Raw genomic sequence first — 20,680 nt, 5'->3', positions numbered from 1 at the left:
TTAGTATCTCTTCTCCACAGATCAGGGATCAAGGTTCAGGAAGGTTAAGTAACTGAGAAAGTTTACATAGAATGTGCTAAAGCTGGAATTTAGACATATAGTTGTATCATGACTCTCCATTAGGAGGTTAGACCATGAGTTTTATGAATTCGGAAGATAAAAAGAGATGTGTTGGCTTGAAGGCTGTGTGGATGCTTTATACAGGAAGTGGGAGTTTAGATGGATCATCGAAGAAAACTTAAATAAGAGTAAGTAGGAATCCAATTTTAGAAGAAAGGGATTATAGAAGCAAAGAAATAAAGATAATGTGTTCCAGAGACAGTAACTAGAGTAATTTTACTAGTTCGTAGGAGTAGGAGCTAAGGTTGCAGCCACACTGAGTAAGATGGTGATAAATTAAGTTTAAGATATTAATCCATTACTTCAATCTTAACATATCTTCAAATGTAATGCAAGTGTTGGTTGTTATTCTTGTTACTTAAAAAAATAGTAACCAGTGGCAACATATTTGACTATTAAGTGCTTTCCACAGACATTATTCCATAATCTCATAGTCTTACATAATATCCATTCATTTTTTAAATATCTGTGAGTGTCTACTCTGTAGTACGTGTTGCACTAGGCATGGAGGATATAAAATTAAATCTGACATTGCTCCTGCTTTCAAGGAATTCACAGTTAATTTTCCAGAGGGAAGGTCTGTCAAGCAGATAGACATTTAGGGGTAGAATTCCGGAGAGAAGTCAAGGCTAAAAATGTAAATTCTGGAGTTGCTGACATGTGCATAGGGAACCTGTGCATCTAGAAAGAAAAACAGTGGTGAGATTTAAGAGAGCAAACAGAGCAGCTGGAAACTTCAAAAAAGTTTCTGAGTCATACACATACACACACACACACGCACACACACACCCCTATTTTAGCTAATCTTGCACTAAGGAGGTAATGAGAAATGTTACTTTGCGGTCACAGAGTAATTATTACAATATGCACATTCCCTTGAATCAGTGGAGTAGGGAAATGTGAATCATTTTCTCAGGACTCTCACTCTTGGGGTAGAAGAAGATAGCTCATTTCCAGAGAGAGCTGAACTGTACTCAGTGTATTTGGGACTCATCTCCATTTCTTCAGGAAAAGATTTTATGGGGAATTAATAGCAATAAAATCTTACCATCCACATATGACATAGCCAGGGATTTCTTTATCCAGCCCTATATTACGATGGAGCAGACTGTGGGAGGGTTCTGAATAAAAGAACTTGGGAGATCCAGGGGCCCTGAAACCTGCTGCAGAACTTGGCCCCTAGCCCGGGATCCTGGAGGTCATTATCATTAAGAGTAGCCAGTGAGGGAGTAATCCCCACTTCCAGCTGGAAATTGGAAGTAGCTCAAGAATATAAGCAGAGTGATTGCACAGTCATATTTATGTTTTAAGATCATCCTAGGGCAGTATGCATGAATAAAATTATTTTTGTATAACAGCAATGGTAAATGAAATTTAAAAGAATTATATACCATGACCAACAGGGGTTTGTTCTGTGATGAAAGCCTGGTTCAATATGAAAACTAGTCAGTGTAATCCACCATGTTAACAGCTTAAAGGAGAAAAGTCACATGATCATATTATCAATCAATGGAGGATAAGTACTTGACAAAATCCAATACCCATTCATGATAAAAACTATCAGCAAAATAGGGATAGAGGGGAACTTCCTCAATCTAGTAAGGAATGTTCATAAAAAAGCCTATAGCTAACATCAGACAATGCTGAGAAGCTGAATGGGGGACAAGCAAGGATATCCACTCTGACAACTGCTGTTCAACATAGAACTGGAAGCTCTAGCCAGTGCAGTAAGGAAGAAAAGGAATTAAAAGGCGTATGGATTGGAAAGGAAGAAATAAAACTGTCCCTATTTTCAGATTACAGGTTGTTCCACATAGAAATCCCAAGGAACGTACAAAATAACTCCTGCAACTATTTAGTGAGTTCAGTATAGATACAAGGTCAACATAAGAAACCTATTGTATTTCTATATACTAGCAATTAACACGTGGAACCTGAAATTAAAAATACAATACTATTTACAATTCCTAAAAAAAATAAATAAATTACTTCAATGTAAATCTAACAAGACATGTACAAGATTCATATGCTCAAAACTACCAGTCAGTGATGAAAGAAATCAAAGGAAATCTAGATAAATGGAGAGATATTCCATGTTAATGAATTGAAAGACTCAACACAGTAAAGATGTGAATTCTCTCCAAATTGATATACAGATTAAATACAATTCCAATCAAAATTACTGCAAGAATTTTTGTAGATAGTGACAATATTTTTCTAAAATGTTCATGGAAAGGCAAAGGAACTAGAACGTGTAAGGCAACTCTAAAGAGAAAAAATAGGCCTATACCCAACAGGCCCCATAAGAATTAGGGCTTCCAGGCCCCCATCTGCAGGGCAGCCCAAGGCAACAGGTCAGGTGTCTGTTCTGTGCTACTGTTCTGGCATCTACTGAGACCAGTGGTGGTGGCTTTAAAGAAGAACTGAGTTTTCTTGAGCTGTAAGCTCAAGAGAATCAGTTCTGTTTTTCTGTTCATCTTGGTTTTGTGCTTTGAAATCTCCCTGAAATTTTAAATATTTATAACATTCTTTGCATAGAAATTGTGTCTCTCTCTTTGGATGTAGTAATCTGTTTCTGTTTTTTGTTTATTAATTCATTTTGGGTATGTTTTAAACACTTTACCATGAAATAATTTTAGTCTTATAACCAAATTGTAAAAATAGTCCCAAAAGTTTTCACATGCTCTTCTTCTAGTTTCCACAAATGTAACCATAGTACAGTGACCAAAACCAAAACTGTGAAACAGTACACACAATATCTTTGATTAGTTGACAGACCTTATTCAGACTTTATGAGTTGTCACACTAATGTTTTTTCTAAGATCTAGGATCCAAGACAGCATCAACAATTGCGTTTAGTTGTCATGGCTCCAGTCTGGGACAGTTCATCAGTGTCTTTTTGTCTTTCATGACCTTGATACTTTTGAGACCTGTCTCTCAATTTGAGTTTTATCTGATTTTTACTCATGGCTAAATTCAGTTTTGCATGCTTCTCCCTTTTAGGCACTGGGTCTTAGAAGCTTGGGAACAGGAATGTGTATACTATTCAGTCATTATGAACCTGTGTTCTTAGTGAAGGGTACATTCATTTAGAGGAAAAAGAATCTGCTTCTGGCTTCACCTCTGGAGCTATGAAATTACTTCTCAATGCAACTAATACAACACTTATAGTTCACCTCTTGGGTTTTCATAAAATATTTTTTAGGGCACATGAACTTTAAGTGTTATATTGTTTAATGTGCTATTTAAAACAGCTCAATACCTGGGGTGTCAGTTCTAAATCCCTATCATTAGTCATCATTAATTCACAAAGAACACAGCTAAATCATCAGAAACTAATGCTTAGACCAATTATTGGATCCACTGAAATTCCTAAAGACTAGAGTCACCCATAAATAACCTCAGAGCATAACAGTTCTTTAGGCAAAATGCACCAGCAACTAATCATGGGACATGGAGGGACTGACTCTTTAAGAGATTTACAGGCTGGGTATCATTACTAACATCTCCAAAACAGATATGAGAGGGTGACAGCAGTTAAGAAGTTCTTTCAAGCTTTTAATTCAAATGCCACATGAAACCGACAGCTGGGCCAGTAACCAGAAGCCCAGTTCCAGTTTCCCAACTTATTGCCGTGTCACCGTAGTCAAGTAACTTAACCTAACTCATTCACTTATTCATTTTTGGAAAATATGGAGTGTGCTCAACTCTATGCCAGGTGCTGGGTATCTTATGTTGAGTCAAAATAGACAAAGAATCGCCCCAAAGGGGTCAGGAATTGTGCTCTAGGTGGGGGGAACAGCGTGAATAAGAGCCTTTGGCAGAAGAGAGCAAGAGTTCTGAAAAAAGTCTATTGTAGCTGGATGGCAGAGAAAGAGGCAAGCAGGGTTGAAGCTGGGTGGAGAAGGGCAAGGCCTTGGGGAGCACTTTAAGGAGTTTGATCTCACCTATCTACCTATCTGTCTGTCTATCTATCTATCTAAACTTACACTATTACTGTTAAAAAGATGTTTAAGTGATAAAACTGACAGGACCAGGAAATAAATTGAGTATATGAGATAAGCAAGAGGTACATATGTATGTGTTTGAATTCTTATTTGTGAACAATAGATAGTGCCTCTGTCATATTTAAGTTGAAAGGAAGTGATAAGAAGGGTATTGGCAGAATGAAGTTCTCCTTGGAGCCAAAATGGAATAATAGGGACAAGATTTCCTCTCCTGCCTGGAACAACTAAGAAATTAGAAAAAATATATGAGCGATGGATTTCAAGATGTTGGACATTTAAGCAATGAAGAACAGTTATCCCTGAGAGATGATAAAAAGAAAATAGGAGATAAGCCTTACAAATGCCCCACCTTGCTGCCTTGAGAGTTTCTAGGCTACAGTGCAGGGAGGAGGAGCCAGCTGGAAACCTGAGTTGAGGAGGTGGAGCTTCTAGGGAGTCCAAGGTAGCTAGAGCTCTCAGGTTGCAGTATGAGAACGGAGAGGGCTGTACAGAAAGATAACTCTGGAGATATGCATAAGGGTCCCTTGAGTATTCAGATGAGTGCTGAGGAGCACTCATGGTTACAAACCTTACCTGAGGCCAGAGAATGAACTCCTAAAAGGTGAAAGGGTGGTTAGAGGAAACAGTATCTAGAGCTCATACAATGCCACAAATAGTTCCTGTGTTCAGCCTGACTGGAAAATGGGTCATTCAATAGATTGCTTAGAAGAGTCTTACCTCAGTAGGAGGGAAAATAATTAGCCCCAGACTAAATTACTAAAAAGTAGACTGTGATAAGTTTAAGATGTGTACTATATACTATAAATGCTAAAGTACTGCTAAAATAACAAAACAAAGAGATCTAGCTAAGATGCCAACACAGGAGATAACGTAGAATTATAAAAATGTTCAATTAATTCAAAAGAACACAGAAAAATAGGAGCTATGTAACAAAGAATAGGTAGAAAACAAATAGCAAGATGATGGCTTTAAACCTAATCATATCAGTCATCACATTAACTGTCTGAATACCTCAATTTAAAAATGGAAATTGTCCAATTGTCTGCTGCCTACAAGAAACCCACATTAAATATAATGATACAAATAGATTAAAAATAAAATCATGGAAAAAGATATACCATACTAACATTAATTAAAAGAAAGCTAGAGTGACAATGTTAATGTCAGAGAAAGTAGATTTCAAAGCAAAGAATAATCAAGAAATAAAAAGTCATTTTCTAATGAAAAAATGTCAATTTATGAAGAGAACATAATAATCCTAAACTTTTATGCCAATAGTAACGCATTTTTAAAATGCAAAAGCAAGGAGAAATAGACAAATCCACATTTTTAGTTGCAAATTTCAATACCCAACTCTCAATATTTGACAGAACAAGAAGAGAGATAATAAGTAAAGATATAGAAAGTGAGAAAGCCACTATCAACCCATTTGACATATTTAACGTTGATAGAAGACCCACTATACAACAGTAGAATAGGCATTCTTTTAAAATGCATGTGGAATCTACCAAGATAGGCAATATTCTGGGCAATAAAACAAGTGTCAATTTTCAAAGGATTCAGGTAATGCAGAGTATGTTATTTTGCTCAAAAGAGTTAAATTAGAAATCAATAAGAGAAAGAAATCTGAAAACTGTGCAAATATTTGGAAATAAAATAGTACTTCTAAGTAAACCATGAGTCAAAGAAAAATTAGAAAATGTGTTAAACTAAATGAAAATGAAAACATAATATATCAAAATTAGTAGGATGCCACTGTAGTAGTACTTGAAGGGAAATTTATGGTACTAAATGCCTTTATAAGTAAAGAGAAAGGTCTTTACTTACTTTAAAGCTAGAGTGATAAAAATTGTCATGAAGATAGATAAAAGTGTCAGTGAAGCAGAGTAGAGTCCAGAAATGGACCTACACATATTTAGACACCTGATTTTTTATCAAGGCACAAAGGAGAAAGAATAGTATTTTCAGCAAATGCTGCTAGAACAGTCAAATACCTGTGTGCACACACACACTCACAAGAACTTCATATCTCACACCGTATACAAAAATTTACTCCAAAAGGATCATAGAGCTAAATGTAACACCTTAGATTATAAAACTTTTAGAAGTTAATATAGGAGAAAATCTTTGAGACCTTGAGTTAGGCAAAGATTTCTTGGATGTGATACTAAAAGCAAGTTATAATGGAAAAAAATTATAAAGTAAATTACATCAAAGTTAAAAACTTCTGTTTTTATTTATTTATTTATGGCTGTGTTGGGTGTTCGTTTCTGTGCGAGGGCTTTCTCTAGTTGCGGCAAGTGGGGGCCACTCTTTATTGCGGTACGCGGGCCTCTCACTGTTGTGGCCTCTCCCGTTGCGGAGCACAGGCTCCAGACGCGCAGGCTCAGTAGTTGTGGCTCACGGACCTAGTTGCTCCGCAGCATGTGGGATCTTCCCAGACCAGGGCTCGAACCCGTGTCCCCTGCATTGGCAGGCAGATTCTCAACCACTGCGCCACCAGGGAAGCCCAAACTTCTGATTTTTAAAAGAAATTCTTAAGATAATAAAATGGCAAGTCACAGGCTGGAGAAAATGTGAAAATATTTGTATCCTGAATATGTAAAGAGCTCTCAAAACTCAGTCATAAGGAAGCAGACAACTCAATTAAAAATGGGCAAATATTGGAACAGATACTTCAGCAAAGAATATATATGGATAGTAAATAAGCACATGAAAAGATACTCAACATCATTAGTCATTAGGGAAATACAAATTAAACCACAGTGAGATATCATATAATACCTATTAGAAAGGCTAAAATTTAGGAAGACTTATCATACCAAACGTTGCAGAGAATATGAAGAAACTGAAACTCTCTTATTGCTGGTGGGAATGTAAAATGGTACAATCACTTTGGAAAGTTCTTTGCAGTTTCTTAAGGTAAACATTACTTACCATATTATCCAGCCATTCCACCCTAGGTATGTACTCAGAGGAAACGAAAGCATATGCTCATATAAAGACTTACATGTGAGTCTTAATAGCAGCTTTATTTATAATAGCCGAAACCTAGAAACAACCCAAATGCCCGTCAGCAGATGAATAGATGAATTGTGGTCTCCCTATACAGTGGAATACTACTCGGCAATAAGAAGGAATTAATTATTGATACCTGCAACAAGCTGAATCTCAAAATAATTATGCTGGGTGAAAAAAGCCAGACAAAAAGTGTGTACTTTGAAACAGAGGCTGAGAACAGAGGCATGCTTACCTTATAAGATGGAGGATTCTCCGCATGCTACAAGGGTAATGAGATGCTGCGTAGACAAGAGGAAGAATGGCCAACGTCAAGAGTCAGGGATGCCCTTCAGCTTACCCTCAATGTGCTAGTTTCCTTAGCCAATAAAGGAGTATTTAAGATTTCTGTAACAATCAAACGAGCTCATATATATGGAAAGACTTGGCAATTTTCAGTATAATGTCATTTTTTAAAAAACCCAAAACTTTGGAACTAAACCTTTTTGGGGGCCAACTAAAGCCTTTTTTTAAAAGGAATAAGCGAGAGTTAAATGGCTGAGGGAGACAGCTCAGTGAACAAATAGCAGGAGACTCCAGGAGACAGAGGAAGGCCTAGATAACAGGGTGAGGTAAGAAAATCACAGAGGTGAAGTGCCATTTTCATCACATCATATCAAGCACACATGTTATCAACATGAGTTATCACAGTTGATATCAACCTTGGTCACCCAAGTTAGATATATTCTGTAATTTGTGTTGTTTACTCTGTGCTGTAGCCATTCTGTCTGCCATTTAGTTTTTCATTGTTTTCCAATATTTTGAGAATTTGAAAACATACAGAAAGTTGAAGTTTTAAGTTTTTATAATAGTTTTTTACATACATCCCCAACCTAGATTCTACTGTTGGTCTTTTACCACACTCACTTTATCACATACTTGTCTGTCTGTTCATTCTGCCATCTATCACATCGATCCACCTTGTTTTTCTGATGCTGTCATTTATTTTAGATTCTGCCAGTTTTGCCCTTTAACATAATAGGGAATAGAATCAGCCTTGTTGCAAAGAAACAAAGGAAGAGAATCATGCTGGATTTTAAAATCCAAGTTTTATAGATGAGGGGGAAGGGGCACATTTAAAAGAATGTGAAGGATAAAAATTAGCCTGCAATTTAAGAACTGGTAGAAGTCCTTTGACATTGTCAAGGGTGTCAGAAATATCACTGCAACCGCAAAGATTGCCAAACATTTGCATGGAAAGAAGCTAAAGGAAACTGGTCCAAAGCATGCATGCCCTTAGGACATTTGAAAAGAATGGAAGAGCAGTTGCCAGTTTTAGATACCCAGGAGCGGACCTGGATTTGCATTCCCATTTCCAGGAACCCATTCCCGGCACTAAACAGGGAATGCTGGGATACCGCATTTTAATTATCCACTCCCCTAATGCAAAGAATGAAGCAGTAATGTCCCTTTGTATTTCTCCTTGTCTACAAGTGAGAGAGTTTATCCAGGAGAGTGGTCTTTGTATATGGTTTGCTAGGGCTGCTATAAGAAAGTATCACAGACTGGAAGGCTTATACAACAGAAATTTATTTCTCACAGTTTTGGAGGGTAGAAGCCAAAATCAAGGTGTTAGCAAGGATGGTTCCTTCTGAGGGTTCTTAGGGAAAATCTGTTCTAGGCCTTTCTCCTTGGCTTGTTGATGGCTGTTTTATCCCTGTGTCTCTTCATATTGTCATTCTTGTCTATCTCTGTGTCCAAATTTTCCTTTTTATAAGGACACCAGTCATATTGGATTTGGGCCCACCCTAATGACCTCATTTGAACTTGATTGCCTCTATAAAGGCCTTATCTTCAAATAAGGTCACATTCTGAAGTACTGGGATTAGGATTTAAATGCATGAATTTGGTGGGGAGACACAATTCAACCTATAAGTCTGCAAATTTACTTTTTGTATAACCCTTAAAAGAATTTAGAAAAACTATGTGCCCCTCACACAGTTTAACATTGACATTTAAGGATTTAAATCATAGGGTTAAAAAGTTCCAAAGAATAAAATTTCTGGCATTTTGTAAATATTAACACTTTAAAATAAAATGGTTACCTGTTTAAGTGTATCTAAAGGAATCTGAATACCATAACAATTTGACTCAGTAACCATAATTCATTATGAAAAATGCATGCGTAATTTCCTGTGGAAAGTTTCTTTCTTTCCATTTTCTCCTTTCTATTCCAATTCTCCCACAGAACTTTATCTTCATGTAATATATTTTCATGCCAGAAAGTCTCTTTTTGAACCACCCTATCATACTTCTCCTTGACAAAATTGTAGATAGAAACTGAAATTTTAAAATATGTTTTGTTTCCTGGATCATAAGGCTGTGTTTAAACTTTCTTGTAGATTGAGTTGTTGCAATTGTTATTGTTACACAATTGATCAAGATAAAATTCTTTTACAATATTGTAATTCGTTAAACAGAAAAAATAAAATATCATTGAAAATGCTTCTCTTGAAATGGTGCTCCTCTCTCTAATTAGTTCTTGTATCCATTGTTGAGTGGCATATGCTAGAACAATACAGATTTCTGCACTGATTTTATTTCTGCCCCAACCCCATTTTTACAGCTGAGAATCAGAAAGACTTGGGCCCTTTGCACTAGGTGAAGTGAACTCAACAGGTGGGCCATTAGGATACACAGTGGGATATCAATAATTCCTGAACTAGCTGAAAAATAAAAAAAACATTGTTAACTTTATTACTGATAAAAATATTTCTCTTACCATGTTTTAAAATATATTTTCATCAAACCTGAAGCTGCAGATTTATCTAATTTAATTTATAAAACAATATCCTCCCCATGTAAACAAAACCAATACCCTTTTTAAACCTATCATCAAAATAAGACTTATTTTCTGACGGAAATAGTTTAACTTCTTTTTTTTTTTTTTTTTTTCCTTTGCGGTATGCGGGCCTCTCACTGCTGTGGCCTCTCCCGTTGTGGAGCACAGGCTCCGGACCTGCAGGCTCAGCGGCCATGGCTCACAGGCCTAGCCGCTCCGCGGCATGTGGGATTTTCCTGGACCGGGGCACGAACCCGTGTCTCCTGCATCGGCAGGCGGACTCTCAACCACTGCGCCGCCAGGGAAGCCCCTAGCTTCATTTTTAATTCAAATGTTAATACTGGATTCAAAAATCTCATTAAGTATTCCTTGAATTTAATTTGCGTCTAATATTGAATAAATATTAAATACTACTAAGAAATAAATTTCAAAATGCATATTGTAAAGAGATTTAAGTGATGCAGATGTAATATAATTAATTTATTTACCTTATAGTAAGTTATACAAACAAGAAAATGTATTGAGATATTATTTCTCATTATTTAATTTATAATAATGTACTATTTAGCAAAAATCATAAGTTTTTTTGAAGTGAGGTATATGATAAAAAGCATGGTGTTTCTTTAGCAGACGTGTTCGTGTGCGTATATTGATTGTTGGTATTCTGCTATGAGGAATAATTAAATTAGAACCAACTATATCATAAATAATGCTATTAATTTCTAGACCTCAGGATAAAACTTTTCCTAGTATTTAAAGGAAGAGAAAGCTACCTACTGCTAAAACTCATTGGTCTAGAAGCAAACATATAATTTTATTATTTTTTTGTTACAGGAGTAGAAAGCATTAAGTGTTTTATAAGTAAAATTAGATGAGAAATAACTTCAACTGGAATACATGTTTAATGATACGCTTTTATCATGTGAATTTTAACTGCTTTATTGAAGCGCACGCAGCAGATCAGAAAGAAATTATGAACATGTTTCATATGTGAATTTTATTCAGTTTACTTTGGGCAATTTGGTAGTTCCAGGAAAACATTTCAAGTACACTTAAAAAAATCAGTCACTAACATATACTCCTTTGGCTAGTCAATGCTGCTTTTCTTTCCAGCTGATGATACATTTTAGACATAAATTTTGAGGATAGCCTAAAGGAATTGCCTACACCTGAAATTGCCTATACCTGAAAAAGTTAGAGTATTAAAAATATCTTACCCATTATTTGTTCTCATGAACTGCCCCTACCCCACCACTGCCAACAGTGTTGCAATTTTTGACATTAGTTTAGGAATAATAGAGGCAAAATAATAGAGGTAAAAAAAAATAGAAGTTATCACTTCCATGCCTCTCTACCACGTAACAGAGTATCCCATTTTAATTCCAAACTTCACTCTTAACAGAAGTGTGTGTTACATAGGAAAGACTGGAAGACAGAAGGCTTTATGGTGCTCCAAGTAATCATTAAAAGAGGCTTCTCTTTTGTTTAGTTAACAAAAGGTTTTGGAACTCAGGAGCAATACACTGAAGATTTGGGATGGATGTGGAAAGAAAGGGCTTTTGCAAACATTTGCAGGCTCTTAGGCCAGTTCAGTAAAACTCTCTATATTTGTGAACTCTTTGAATAGCTCTGGTGTGAAGACCACCAAATTCTTGGATATGCACATGCTCAATTTTAATAAATATTGCCAAATTGCCCTGCAAGGTGTTTGGCCAATTTACACTTCCACCACCTGTGTATGGGCATTCCCATCACCCTAGATGCTTGCCAACATTTGATATCATCAGACTGAAATTTTTGCCACCTTAATAGGTGAGAAATGTTATTTCATGGATTTTGCTTTACATTTTCCAAATTATTAATAAGCTTGGGTTTAAATATTTGTTGGCTATTTGAGTTTCTACTGCAGTGAATTGCCTTTTATTTCTTTTCTTCATTTTTTGATATTATTTTTTAAAATTGAAGTTTGAAGTTCTTTATGTATATTTTATATGCTACTCCTTTGTTTCATACGTTGCAAATATTGTATCCCAGTGTGTCACTGTCTTATAACTTCAGTGACAGAGTCATTGTTATCATCATCATTATCACATCATCATCATTTTAATGCTATTAATAATACCCATATAGTTAAAATATATTGAGTGCTTACCTTATGCCGGGCCCACTTAAGTACTGTATGTGTATTACCTCATTTAATTTTCACAGTAGCCCTATGAAATTGGTGCTTATTATATATCACCATCTTAATAGATACAAAAACCGAGGTATGAAAAGGCCTAAGGAAATTGATCAAGGTTGTTCAGCCAGTAAGTGGCAGAGGGAGGATTAGCACCGAGGCCGACTCATTGCAGAGAACTCATCCTTCACTACTGTACTGTCTCATGTAACTTCACCTCAATACAATACAAATAGTATTGCAGTCTTCAAGTAACTTCATTTTGTTATAGTATAAATATAGTTAAAAGCTATTGTCCACTTCATTTTGAGAGTTGACATGAAGTTCCCACAATGGGTTATATATTATGCTAGACTTGTGGATTAAAAAGAAAAAGAAAAAAGACAGTCCCCACCCTCAGAGAACTTACAGTGTACATGGGAAGATAGACAATTGCAGTACTGTGTGATGAGCATTGTAATAGGGTTCAGCCCAGAGCACTGAGAGAACACATAGCAGGGGTCCCTAACATGCAATCATGTGTGATCATATAAATAACCATGTCATATGAATTATTCATATTGAATCTTCAGTCAATAAAACTGCCTCATCTGTATCACATGTGCCAGGCTTCCTTTATTTTACACATTAGTTTGGACCTGAATGTCCTAATTAATCTTGTTGATCTGCTCGTTGAGATCTTTTTGGACTCTCCTTTGCCCGTGGAAAGTTTTAGCTAGCGTTTCTACCAATTGCCATTTACAGTTGCTTGAACATTATTGACATCCTTATTCAAGTCGTTTAACCCTGAACAATTGATAAGAGCCCTAGGGTAGATTTCTCAGACGACTCTGGGGGCAACAACCAGGCTGTTGATCAGCATTCTGCAGGTTGTTCATCAGTTTCCCATCTACTTCTAGAACACAGAAAGGTGGGGAGGGGGAGGGGAGCACAGTGCAAGGTGGTGCTCACCTGGTAAGCAACTCAGGCAGCAGTGTCAGTCGCTGCTGCTGCCTTTCTTTTTCCTTTTTCTTTACACCCCCACAAAGCTGCATAATCTCTTCAAGAAATTAATGAAGCTTTAAGTTTTTATTTGAGCTGAAATTTACGAGATTTATACTAAAACTGCTGGCGCCTCAGTGTATTCCTCTTTCAAATGGAATAAGTAATGCTGGACACTAAGTGAAAATTTTTAATTGCTTAGTGTGTTTTGGAGAGAAGGAAGATTAAGGAATGCAGGAGATTACTTTTGCTTTTAAATATTTGTGGTACCATCAGGAAAAAGTGCATCCAGCAGTAAAGCTACTTGTGACTTCACGGCAGGGCAAATGTTGTTTTATCTGCATTTTTCCAATTATGTCATTCCAGATCGGTTATTTTTAAGCACACAACCACAAATATTTATTTCTTGGCTGCTGGTTTTTGTTATCACCTCAGTTGCTATTTTAGCGATTGTTCTATAAATGGACAATGCTGTGATCTCACAGAGTGCTGAAAAAGGGAGAGAAGAAAGGGAAGAGACAAGCACGATGACATGACTGGAAGGAGAGCAGAGTGTTTGCCGTGAGTGCTGTTAGCGAGCAAAAGTGAACAGGAAAGCAAGCGATGAAGATGCTGCCCCACGGGGATGGGCTCTTTGCCATTTATGGGAGAGTTAGGTTCTTTAGAATTATGAAGAAGTGAGGCTGGGTGACACTGACACCAATGGTAAACAAACAAGGAGCAAGTCCCTTGTTATTCTGTTATGCCCTAATGGAAGAGGCAGACTTGAAGGGAATGGCAAAGCAGAAATGGAGTTTGCAGAGTCAGTGCCAGAATCACAAAGCCAAGTATGGAAGGATGGGTTTGACGTAGAGAGAGAGTAGCTTAATAACTGGCTCACTAGCAAAGTGCACTAGGATGAAATCCTAGCCGTTTATCATTAGTACACTTATAGACATGGTGAGAGTCAGGACAGTAATTAGGCAAGTAGGAGAGGACACATACCTTCCCTAGGAAGGAAAATATTATTAGTTTCCCTGCGAAAATGTTTATTTCTGAAATAGCCTCCATGGGATTACTCACTTTTACTATGAACATTATTTATTAGCTCATACATTTATTTAACATATGTCAAGATGTACCTTCTAGGTTTACGGTGTTGCTTCCTGGGGATTGTCTCCCGAAAAGAGGGCTCATTTTTTTTGTTTTGTTTTTGTTTTAATTTATTTATTTTTGGCTGCATTGGGTCATTGTTGCTGCACGCAGGCCTTCTCTAGCTGCGGTGAGAGGGGGCTACTCTTCGTTGTGGTGCGTGGGCTTCTCACTATGGTGGCCTCTCTCAATTTGGAGAACGGGCTCTAGGTGCGCAGGCTTCAGTAGTTGGGGCGCACGAGCCCAGTTGCCCCATGGCATGTGGGATCTTCCTGGACCAGGGCTCGAACCCGTGTCCCCTGCATCAGCAGGCAGATTCCCAGCCACTGCGCCACCAGGGAAGCCCAGAGGGCTCATTTAAAGTTGAGATTTCCACTGTGGCAGTAGCAAATTTGTCTGAAGCCAAGCAGTTTGTTTTGTTTTGTTTTTTTACCATGGCCCATTCTTTATCATCAGAAGGTGTGTGTGTGTGTGTGTGTGTGTGTGTGTGTGTGTGTGTGTGTGTGTGTGTGTGTGTGTATGTGTATGAGAGAGACAGAGAGAGAGAGAGAGATTGATTTTAAAATATTAAAAAATAGAAACATTACCTAATCCCTGCTACTTAATCCATTTTTGCAATCTCTCAGGAAATTTGAGAGAGGGAAGGATGTTTGAGTCTCTCTCTTTAGGCACTGATTATATAGGGTGAGATTAATTCTCCCATATGGCGCGTGGAATCCACCTCATTGCTTTGCAGTCATACTTCTGCCTCACTTAAGTCTGTTTGCATCTAGCTAAGCACACAGAATAGGGTGTAGCTTAGAATAGAAGAAAAGGTGGTGGGAAGGTAAAAAGAGAAAGAAATGTGTGGAGGGCAAAGAGGGAGATAGTGGGTAATTTATTTCTAAGCTCATCTTTCAGAATGAGTTCAACCTATTAGGGTCCAGTCATTCATTCAGGCATGTACCGTTTATTAAACATTTACATGCCAAGTGTTGCAGGATACAAAGTCTCTAGACACCAGGCATACAAAGACAAATAAAACATGGCCCTTATCCTCAAAAAGCCTTCTGTCCAGTGGAGAAGTGCATGAGTCAAATAAGCCACAGCACGGTGTGTCAAGAGCTCTGCAGAGGCTTGCACAGAGCACTGAGAAGAAGAGAGAAAGGGTTCAAAATCACGCTAAAAGTCTGGAAGGCTTCCTGGAGGAAATAGTGCTTTTAGCTGGTTGAAAACAAAGGAAATAAAATTTGGGGTAGAGAGACTAGCATCTTTCAAGGCACAGGGGCAGGAAATAGTTCAGTACAACTGGAGCATAGGACAAGAGATAGAACAAGAGACAGGAGGAGGTAGGGCTATCAAAAAGTGAAGGATATGGAATTTCCCCCTATTTGCAAGCTAATAAGTTAGCTTGGTACAGTCTTGTGGATGCTGGCAGATGACGCAAGGTTACTGGGTCAGAGACAAAGGACTTCATTATTAATGGTATAGCAAGCATATCATGAGCATCAGCATATTTGCATTGGTTTCCCTTCCCCTCAACGTCCCACACGGGTGATGTGATGGACCTAGGTGGTTGCTACATATTCAGTGGGTTTGCATAGCAGCCGAGAAACCCAGAGCCAGGGGCACAGCACGTTTTATGCAGGCAGCCAGCTGTCCAGTCCCCCTCTCCAAGGGACGCACTAGTCATGCTGTGGTTGCCTTATGTGACGACTAGCTATAGGAGCTGCTCAGGACCAGGAGATGGATGAGTCTTGCAGTTTGGCACCCTCAGCAGAGGGCAGAGACACTTAGCACCCATGGTAGACTGTCTCTTCCAACAGGGGCTAGAGAGTTAAGCAGGGGCTACACCATGAAGGGAATTTTAGGCAGTGCTAAGGAATTTGAGCTATGTTCAAAAGCCTGAGGTGCCACTGAAGACTTCTGACCAGAGAACTGTGATGATGATAACCAGAATTTGAAAAGATTACTCACATAGCTAAGTGTGGAAAGGATTAGATAGATAGCTGAGAGAATGCAGAAAAACTAGTTAGGAGGCAATTCCAGTATACCATGTGTGCAGTGAACTGCCCAAAACCAAGGTAGTAGAGATAGACCAGGGCTGGGGAAGGTTTGCAAGTCAAAGAATATTATGTAAGGTAAGATCTCAAACATTTTTGTGGGGTTAGTAAAAAGAAGAGATTTAAGAAAAAGTGTGATAGGCAACATTACTGTTAACTTACTTTGTGTCCTGTATTTTATTAGCATTTTACATGTATTGACTTATTTAATCTCATTCTCTGTGAAGTCGATACTGTTAGTATCCTTATTTTACAGGTGAGAAAACAGGCTTGGAGAACCTAGAAGGTGGCCCCCGGTTACCAGTTAGGCTACTGGATGGGTGATGCTGTCCTGCACTGAGCTGAGGCACAGCAGAGGTGGAGCATATGTAAGAGGGAAGGGTGAGACATTTGGTTTTGGCCCATGTTATGGACTGAATATTTGTGTCCCCTCCAAATTCATATGTTGAAGCCATCATCCCCAATGTGACGGTATTTAGAGATGGGGCCTCTGGGATGTGATTAGGGTTACATGAGGTCATGAGGGTGTGATGAGACCAGCGCTCTTGAAAGAAGAGGAAGACAAAAAATCTCTCTCTCTTTCTACACACACACACACACACACACACACACACACACACACACACACACACACACACACACACACACACACACACACACACACACACACACACACCAAGTAAAAGCCATGTGAGCTCACAGCAAGAGGCGCCATCTTCAGCCAGGAAGAGGGGCCTCACTAGGAACTGAATCAGGTGGCAGTTGGATCTTAGACTTTCCAGCCTCCAGAACTGTGAGAAATAACTTTCTGTTGTTGAAGCCACGCATTCTGTGGTATTTTGTTATGGCAGCCTGAGCACACTAAAACAGCCCAGTTGAGTGTGAGGTATCTGGGGAACATCTTAATGGTGATTTCTAGTAGGTATTTCAGTACGTAATTGTGGACTCCAGAAGGGAGGTCTTTGTTGGAGAAATACATTTAGAAGCAGTCATTGAGTGGGTGGTAAGTGAAAACATGAGTTTGGATGTAATCCTGAAGAGTGTGAAGAATGAGAGGAGCAGAGGGCCATGGGATGGAGCTCTGAAGAATGCCTACATTTTCGGGGCAGGCGGAGGAAGAAAGCCCCCCCAAAAGACAGAAAAGGAGTGGTCAGAGTGGTAGAAGGGAAGAGAAGGAGAAGGCACCGGATCCAAAGGAGGGAGGCAGTGCTTAACAGTGACCTGACCTCAGGCTGGGCAGTGAAAGCACATGCCCACTGAGTAAGGCAATTTGTAGGTAATTTCTGGCTGTGAAGAGAATAGTGTAAGATAGTACACAGGTAGGGCGTCATTGAAATTTGAATTATAGATCAAGTTGAAATACCATTTGTTAAGTGAGCAAGTTACCTCAATGAAAAAGACTTTACAGGATGTTCAGTCTGTGTTGGTTGGAGGAATATGTGAAGCCGAAATGACAACAAAATGGAAAGTCTTTTTTTCTTTTCCTAAAAAATGTGTTTCCATATCTCTTTGGGAAAGAATACAGTTGGCTTTTAAGAAGGTCTTAGCAAGAATATGCATTCCTCTTGCATAGTTTGGAAAGACAAAATGGGCACATATCCCAGATACTCCACTTATGTTTCAGACAGAGTTTGGACGCTGGTCTAGCATTCCTGTGCCTTGTTCTTCTGCAGTAAAACTTGAACACGAGGGGTTAAGAGGAGAGAAGAGAGCTGGCTATCTTGTTGGTTATGCTAAAATGTACCGCTGTTCATAAAAGTGTTGGGAGTCTTTTAAGATAGTAGAGAGCAGAGACAGGCCAAAAAGACCATGTGATGGAGATCTTTAATCTTTCACTGCAGTTAATTAATAGCCTAAAGGAGAAAGGAAATGCTAAGAAAAAAGTAAGTAAAACATAGGCATAGGGTCAAACAGTACACTTGTTGTAGAAGGAGATGATTATTATAATTAATGGTGATGCATATGGATAATGTCAATTTGGGAAAGCTGTGTACTATTTCTTCTATTTTCCTCTTCTTCTGCAGATCTCTGCTAACTCAGCTACTCCTCACTTCCACTCTGTTAACCTGGTCACTAACTGTCTTTATATTTCTGGTGTGTGTTGGCATGGGGGGAATCTAGATAGCTAGATATATGGCTATGGTAAGTATTTCTACAGTAGACAAATATCCCAAAATGATGAAAGGGGCTGGAAGATGTTCTTAGCTGAATGTAATTCAAAATGTAACCAAGTTCATGGTCACCTGTGATTAAAGTGAACTAACATCCTTCCATCTAAAGATGGTCTTCCCCAAATATTGACTATTGCGCATTATCTAGCCAATTGAAGAATTACCAAATTTTAAAGGTGGAAGGGCTTTTTAGGAATCAAATTTTCTAACTTCTTATTTTTACAGTAGAAAATTGAGGCCTAGATAGGTGAAATTATATCTCCAAGATCACGCAGCTGGATGGTGGCAGGGTCCAAATTAGCACAGAGGTTTTCCAGTAACTTACTGTTACTCATTGCATGTGGTATACATGTAACTAGAAGAGGTTAAATGTGCTATTATGTGTTCAGACACATTTAAATATTTTTTTAAAACTGCTCTCTCTACACTTAGGTTTTTATACAGAGACATGGGTTCAAAGACCTATTAAACTTTTACTTATATATCCTTAGACAACAAAATGTTGTTATTTGTAGAATATCAAACTAAATCATTGAGAACCTTACCCCTTTTATCCTTCTAAATCCTGCCTTTCAAAAGCTTCTTTGGTAACCTTTCACTATGATGATAAAGGAAATAACATCGTTAGCTTGACATAAACTCAAGTTCTCTTTGATAATCCTACCCAAGGAGGGTTCCTTGGAATACAGGGTGGTCTCTGAACTGTAAAGGGGAGAACAGGAAGCAAAGAACACCCAGAGGGGTAGAGCTGGTGAAAACTACAGGGCCTTGGCAGTGATCTTTCTAGCTCCTGCTTGGGCTTTTCTGGAGACTTTTGTCACCTTGAATATTCACTTTTGAAACTTGCTCTCAGTTGCTGCTTATATGAGCCATGGCCGCTGAGCCTGCGCGTCCGGAGCCTGCACTCCGCAACGGGAGAGGCCCCAACAGTGAGGGGCCCGCGTACCGCAAAAAAAAAAAAAAAAAAAAAAAATAGCAGTCATGTCACAGATGCATGTCATTCTCTCTAACATCAAACAGACAGCTCATGTTCTTAGTTGGCATTGTTTCCCGTAGCTGAAGAATGGCCTCCCCTAGCAGGCCATAGCCTCGTTAGTCATAATTCTCCATTTTTATTCTTCCTTTCTTATTTCCATCAGAACTTGTAGCATCAGTTGTCAAATCATTTATTTTCATGAATGTTTATATTTACTGCTATTGTTTCCATTTGTCTTTGAAAAAAGCACTGTCAAAAGTTTGGACGTCACGCTCCAGTTTAGCTACTTCTTAACTCTGTGGCTACAACCAAATCACCTGACTTCTCAGCGTCTTATTTTTTTCCTCTATAAAATTAAAAAATTTATGCCTGACTTGCTGCTCCAATGAGATGAAATGAGATAGTTCTTGTCATTTTCTGGTAAGTATGATAAACAATGCAAAGATGGACCCGGAGATTCCAACCCCTGGTATACATACCCTGTGTAACCCCCTCTTCTTGAGGGTGGGTGACCACCTGTGAATATGATGGGATTTTACTCCTATGAATGGGATAATAATCAGTTGACTCTGAGTTAATCGAAAGGGAGATTATCCTGGGTGGACTTGGCCTAATCAAGTGTACTCTTAAAAGAGGAACTGGGGCCTTCCTGAAGGGAGATATGAAGCCTGAGATACCCTGATGGCCCTGAAGAAGCAAGCAGTCTTGCTGTGAACTGCCCATGAGGGATGGACCTGTGGATATGGCAAGAACTTGAGTGTGGCATCTAGGAGCTGAGAATGGTCCCCAGCTGACAGTTGGCAAGAAATCAGGGACCTCAGACACACAGCTGCAAATGAATGAATTGTGTCTCCACCTGAGGGAGCTAGGAGACAGCTTCTTCTCCAGTTGACCCTCCAGATAAGAATGCAGCCTAGCTGACACCTTGATTACAGCCTTATGAGACCCTGAATGGAAAGCCCAGCTGAGGCTATGCCAGAATTCCTGGCCCACAGAAACTGTGAGATAATCAATTTGTGTCATTTTACACTGCTAAGTCTGTGGTAATTTACTATGCAGCAATAAAAACTAACATACTCAGTACCGAACGCCGAGAGGTGAGGGGTGAAGGAAGTGGGTATTGTCTTTTCTTACCCCCCCCAACAGCTAGGGCACAGGCTTGGCCAATCAGACGTGCCCACCTGGAACTTTGAATCTGGAGGGAAGGATACAAAGACTCAGGTGCTGTAAGAGG

The sequence above is a fragment of the Lagenorhynchus albirostris genome, chromosome 10 (assembly GCF_949774975.1).
Source record: "Lagenorhynchus albirostris chromosome 10, mLagAlb1.1, whole genome shotgun sequence".
In the NCBI taxonomy this organism is placed as follows: Eukaryota; Metazoa; Chordata; class Mammalia; order Artiodactyla; family Delphinidae; genus Lagenorhynchus; species Lagenorhynchus albirostris.
The sequence above is the reverse complement of the archived record's forward strand: the minus strand, read 5'-3'. Positions refer to the sequence as shown.